A 5,806-nucleotide genomic window follows, 5' to 3' on the forward strand; every position below is an offset into this window, starting at 1 on the left:
AGTATACCGCGAGCTACAGCTTGCAGTATACTGAGGCTAGGGTTACGGGAGGACGCTAGTTTATGTCCTCCAGTTACCCTATAGAGAACTATGGGGAAAAGCCTTAACCCCATAGTTCTCCTTTAAGAAGCATATTATGCAAAAGAAAACAAAAGCTTATGTCGGTAATAAAGCCGGAGTATTCTACACCCTGAAGGGCTCTAGGAAAGGACATAAAGTACAATGTAGACCAACCACTCAGGAGGAAATTCACATCTAAAGGCCACAAGAGCAGAAGAAAGCTGACACGATTTCAGCCTCCTGGAGCAGATTGAAGGTTCACGGTGGAATTCTTACTTTTGCTGTGATAACCTGTTTTCTTTATGTAAAGTAGAACTATAGACAGCTAAAATACTTGTGCATAATACTTACATAAAATACTGTTTTACCTGCCAAAGTATTTGTAATTCCAGTCAGACAAACTTGAGAGTTACACACCCCATTCATATAGCAAAGCCGGGTGCCTGACCGCACTTTTCTCCATTGCAGTATAAGCCGGTACCGTCACTGTCCCAGCATGTGATTGTATAGTAATGGATCAGCAATAGACCAATTCATTATTCTGCTCTGCCATTTAGGAAAAACAACAATACGGACTCTCCCTCCTTCTGATTTTTTAAAAATGAGTCTTTTAACAAGTAATACTTCATAGAAGAACTTGGGGCAAAGAAAAAAACGTACCCTTGCAGTGGCGCTACCTCACCCACGTCAGCCGGCATCCTAGTCCTCAGCTCTTCAGCGATGGAATGTGGATGGGTACTTCTACCAATGCCTACATCCCATCCTGATGACATGGACGCCGGTCTTGCTTTCTTGCCTTCAACAAGAGGGGCAGCAACAAGACTGGACAGTGACCGGTATGGAAAGTGGCTTCAAAAAACGTACCCTTGCAGTGGCGCTACCTCACCCATGTCAGCCGGCATCCTAGTCCTCAGCTCTTCAGCGATGGAATGTGGATGGGTACTTCTACCAATGCCTACATCCCATCCTGATGACATGGACGCCGGTCTTGCTTTCTTGCCTTCAACAAGAGGGGTGGCAACAAGACCGGTCAGTCACTGGTATGCAAAGTGTCTTCAAAAAACGTACCCTTCAAGTGGGGCTACCTCACCCACGTCACCCAGCATCCCAGTCCTCAGCTCTTTAGCGATGGAATGTGGATAGGTACTTCTACCTTTGCAGTGGGGCTACACCTGCATTGCAAGGGTTAAGTGCTCACTTTGTCTAGGGGCCCATATAAAGCATATTTATTCACCTGGTCCTCGGTCCTGCAGCGGTCAGTGCTCACCTATCTACCCCTCCGCTCCAGCTATGGAATATACCTTAACATCCTCATGTCTAATGCAAGTCAGTGGACCTCCATAAGATGACGTCAATAGTCCTTAGACTGCCAGAACACAGGGAAAAGAGGCTGCAGGGACCAGTCTAGCAGCCCAGAGGGAGTCAGCGGAACCAAGAATCAGGTACAGCTTTATTTGAGCCCCTTGACAAAATGAGCACTTAACCTTTGCAGTGAGGGTGAGGCCCTACTGCAAGGGTACATTTTGTCTTTGCCAAAATTTCTTCTTCAATCTGCAGTCTTTGCCAAAATTTCTTCTTCAACCTGCAATCTTCCACTTTCCAGTGCTGAACGTGATGACTGATGCGTTGAAGCTGCCCTGCAAAAGGGTCATCGACTGGTCTTGTTGCCGCCCCTCTTGTGGAAGGCACAGAGGCAAGACCTGCATCCACATCATTAGGATAGGACGTAGGCACTGATAGAAGTACATTCCAGCTCTGAAGAGCAGAGGACTTGGATGCCATCGGACGTGGAACATTAGGATGGGATATAATTGGGGTCCGGTCTTATTTTTTTTTTTTTCTGACCATATAAGTGGATTAAATTGGGTCATTTTACATTTTTTTATGAGAGAGGAAACTGTGTTTCATCCAGATACAATGGTCACGGATGGTGGATGAAGCCTACACCCATCATGATCAGCCGCAACTTTCACACAGAGAACCCAAACCCTTATGTTTTCTACATAAGCCCAAAGCAGGGCTAAATGTAGAAAACAACTACCCGCTCAGCGCCCAGAACTACATGTCCCGGGCATCGGGAGATAGGGATTCCACACCCCTTCTGCCCCTCTCCTCCCTGCTGCCCCGAGACTGGGCCTTGGTTGGCCTTCTGGGAAATCCGGCCCTGGTTCTGATGCCATCACTACTTCGAGGTGCTGACCAAAGGTGCAAGCTTTCCCGTATCAGAAGATTTCATGATCATTGCTGATCATTCTCTTTTCTCTACAGAAAAGGGAAGAACACTTATGATGCATTCGCCGCGATGTAACATTGACCAAAGACCGCGGCAGGCCGAGGCGGAGACCGGAGCCATTTCTCAGCGAGAGATCTCTCAGCCTGTCGGCTCGGGCGCTTATCAGTTTGTCTCTGTTTTTCGGACAGTCCGTAATTAAAGCTCAGCCATTACACAATGACCGGCCTATCCTGCTGAGTTGCCCTCTCTTTACTGTACACAATAATCCACAACATGTACAAAGGTGTAAACACACGGAACCCTTCTACAGGGTGTCTGTGTCTCCGTTCACACAGGAGGCCCTATTCACATCCCAATAAACCCCTTTTATTTCACCGGGCTGCCTGCTGGGTAACTGCTGTTCTTGCTGGGCCTTTGTGTATGGCAGCAGTTAATTGTATATTGTCACTGCAAAGCATATGGCAGCCGGGACTGGCATAAAATCCTGTGCCTAGGAAGAAAGGTATAAACTTGTTGGTTTTCTTTTTTCTTTAATCTTGCTTAAAAACAGGAAGTCAGGACCAGTGCTCAGGAGGCCCAGCTGATTCTGCAGGAAACTACAACTTTTTAACATCAAGAATCAGCTTCAGCATTCCAAATAAAACAGTTGAACCTTAATATCACGTTAAAGAAAAGTTCCATCCAAAACTTTTGGGAAGGGTTAGAACCACTTTTTTTATATATAGCTGTCTGTGTCCTCATTGGCTAGATTCCCCTAGGCTTGGGGCCATCTCCCCTATTGTGGTCCTGAGCGGGAGCAGGCCCAAGGCTTGGTCGTGCCAAGCACTGTGAAAAGCTTTCTGAATTTGCCTGCAGACCAAAGGTGCACCGAGTGAACTTTCTGACGTGAGCACAGCCGCGGTGTTGCCCCAGCAATTGGTTTTATTTGTTGCCTGGAGGTGTCAGAAAGGACATCTCTGGAAAAATCACCCGGTGGCCCATTATCGGGACTGTAATAGGGAAGTGATAACAGACGGAAGAGAGTAGAAACAAACCCTATTCCAGCCGCTTGTTTAATGTCACGGCCTCGCACACCGGGCTGGTCCAACCACCCTGTCCTGTCTGTCATCTACACAAAACAGTCCTGAGGGTTTTCTTTAGAACCTGCCGAACAGTCCCGATGTAATTAGTGATATTTGGAATGATAGGAACCTGCAGTGCTCCAGGGGCTCACACTAACGCATTGCTGAGCAAAGCCTTTTTTACTGCCTGCGGAGGTAATCGACTTGAAATCAGAGAGCAAGATCATGACCGTCCTCGTATTGTGCTTACATATTATATTTTGTAGGGTGCAGGGTGACTTTGGCGTGCAGCTATGCGTGGTCGTCGACCTGGTAGACCTCTCATGGAGCAAACACTTGATGGGGTCCCCAAGCCACTGAGGATCTGATGCAACCTCCACCTAGCTTGAGCCACTGTCACGTACCTGAGTGAAGACTGTAAGTGTGAGGAGGCCTCCCTTGCACCTCGTGTCCCGAGGCCTCTGGGGATGGGTACAGAGACCAAGTGGACAACGAGTGACACGAGTGCCAGTGGTGTGGAGCACTGTGCAAGCCGAAATCCAAGTAAACGAGCCGGGGTCAGTTCCAATTGAGCAAACGAAGTACAGAAGGGTCAGGTAGAAGAGGAGTCCAATAAACAAGTGCGAGGTCGAGGGCAGGCAGCAGGCAGGAGTCGTCAAGGAAGATTCGGGTCACAACGAGTCAAACAGGAGGTCAGAGGAGTACAGGAACAGGGGAGAGCTGAAAGACAATCCAGCAATATGGTGGTGCCCAGGCTGGGTTTATATAGGGGAAGTGATGAGTGTGCTGTGTCCCTTCCTGTGCGCCACTTTGGGGCATTTTCCATATTGCTGGACGGACGCGACTGCGCATGCTCTGAAGAGTGCGTTGCCGCGCGTTACGGGACTGCGCACTTCGCGCATGCGCGGTTTTGCAGAGGGTTCTTACAGCCACCGATGGACACAACCTACGTATGTGGAATGGGCACCCCAGTCTGAAATCGAAAATGTAAACTTTGAGATGAACACAGCCAACCAGCTCTGCCTCCAGCATTTGTTCATCTCTGTGTTGTCTGTAGCTTGGCTATCCTGGGAGCACCTTTTGCCTACCTGTGAGTAATACAGGAGAGCAATGGCGTAACTATAACTAGAGCCCAGGCGGCTGCTATGGGGCCTGGAGGTGGAAGGGGACCCCCATTAGGTTGTTGAACATAGAACATGTGAAGATAATTCAGTACTGTATCATTAAGGGTTGGAGATAAAGTCTACAGTGTGGAGACAACTTCAGATGTACAAGAGGAGCCTTTGGGATCTTGGCATCGTTACTCACAGCTCAGAGAGAGAGGTCGTCATTAAATTTTTGCTATGGGGCCCCCGCGAAGGAGAGGAGTTCCCAACCACACCCACTGTAGGATCATTGCCTTCTCTGTCATACAGAAAGCTTGATGTAAGTGTCACTGGTAAAAGTTTTTTTTACATGCATTGGTCAGGTTCAGATCTGCCGTATGTGAAAGGTCAAGTAGCAAGGAAAGAGTAGGTTAACTGGAGCGGGGTCCATGATGTGGGCCTGCCCCCCGAACATGGGAAATCAGGTTGTGGGGGATCACACAGGTTGTGGGGGATGTGAAGAGGGGCTCCTAGTCTAAGAGGGGAGACTCCGATGTAAAAGGAGGGGACTCCTGATGTGAAGAGGGCTTCTAATGTAAAGGGGGGCTTCTGGTGTGAGAGGGGAGACTCCGATGTAAACGGAGGGGACTCCTGATGTGAAGAGGGCTTCTAATGTAAAGGGGGGCTTCTGGTGTGAGAGGGGGGACTCCGATGTAAAAGGAGGGGACTCCTGATGTGAAGAGGGCTTCTAATGTAAAGGGGGGCTCCTGATGTAAACGGTAGCATTCTGATGTGTAATGGGGGCTCTTATGTGCGTGGTACCCTGAAGATCCATACCAGACCCCTATCAGGGATAAGGGTCCGGTATGTATTTTGGAAGGGTCACACAGCATTTTTTACATTTTAGGTTGAGGTGCCTCAGGATTTTGCATATTTTTAAAGGGCGCCGTGACTGAAAAAAGGTTGAGAAACGCTGAACTAGGGGACAGACTGAGGACAGTTTTCTTTTTTTTAAGTGCATTACCATATCAGTGTATCACCCAAGCCTTGAGATCTCTAACCCTTTGGTAGGACAGAATAATAATAAAAAAATAACAATTATACTGATGATAATAATAATAAAAATTTAAATAAATAATAATAACAACAATACTGATAATAATAATAGAGATAAAAATGGTCCGCGTTTTGATGGATAGCAGCTCTTTGAAATTCTTGCTGTCATTTTTCTTTAAGTATCACATGACAGGACTCACATACTTACTGCAACTCTGGGTGTCCGGTTTCAGAAAGATGCCCAGACCCATAAATCTTTACGGTGAAAAGAAGCCTCAGATTTGATGGGAAGGCTGCAGCTGCCTGTTTGT

Source organism: Nanorana parkeri, unplaced genomic scaffold, assembly GCF_000935625.1.
Source record: "Nanorana parkeri isolate BGI_ZX_2015 unplaced genomic scaffold, ASM93562v1 scaffold474, whole genome shotgun sequence".
In the NCBI taxonomy this organism is placed as follows: domain Eukaryota; kingdom Metazoa; phylum Chordata; class Amphibia; order Anura; family Dicroglossidae; genus Nanorana; species Nanorana parkeri.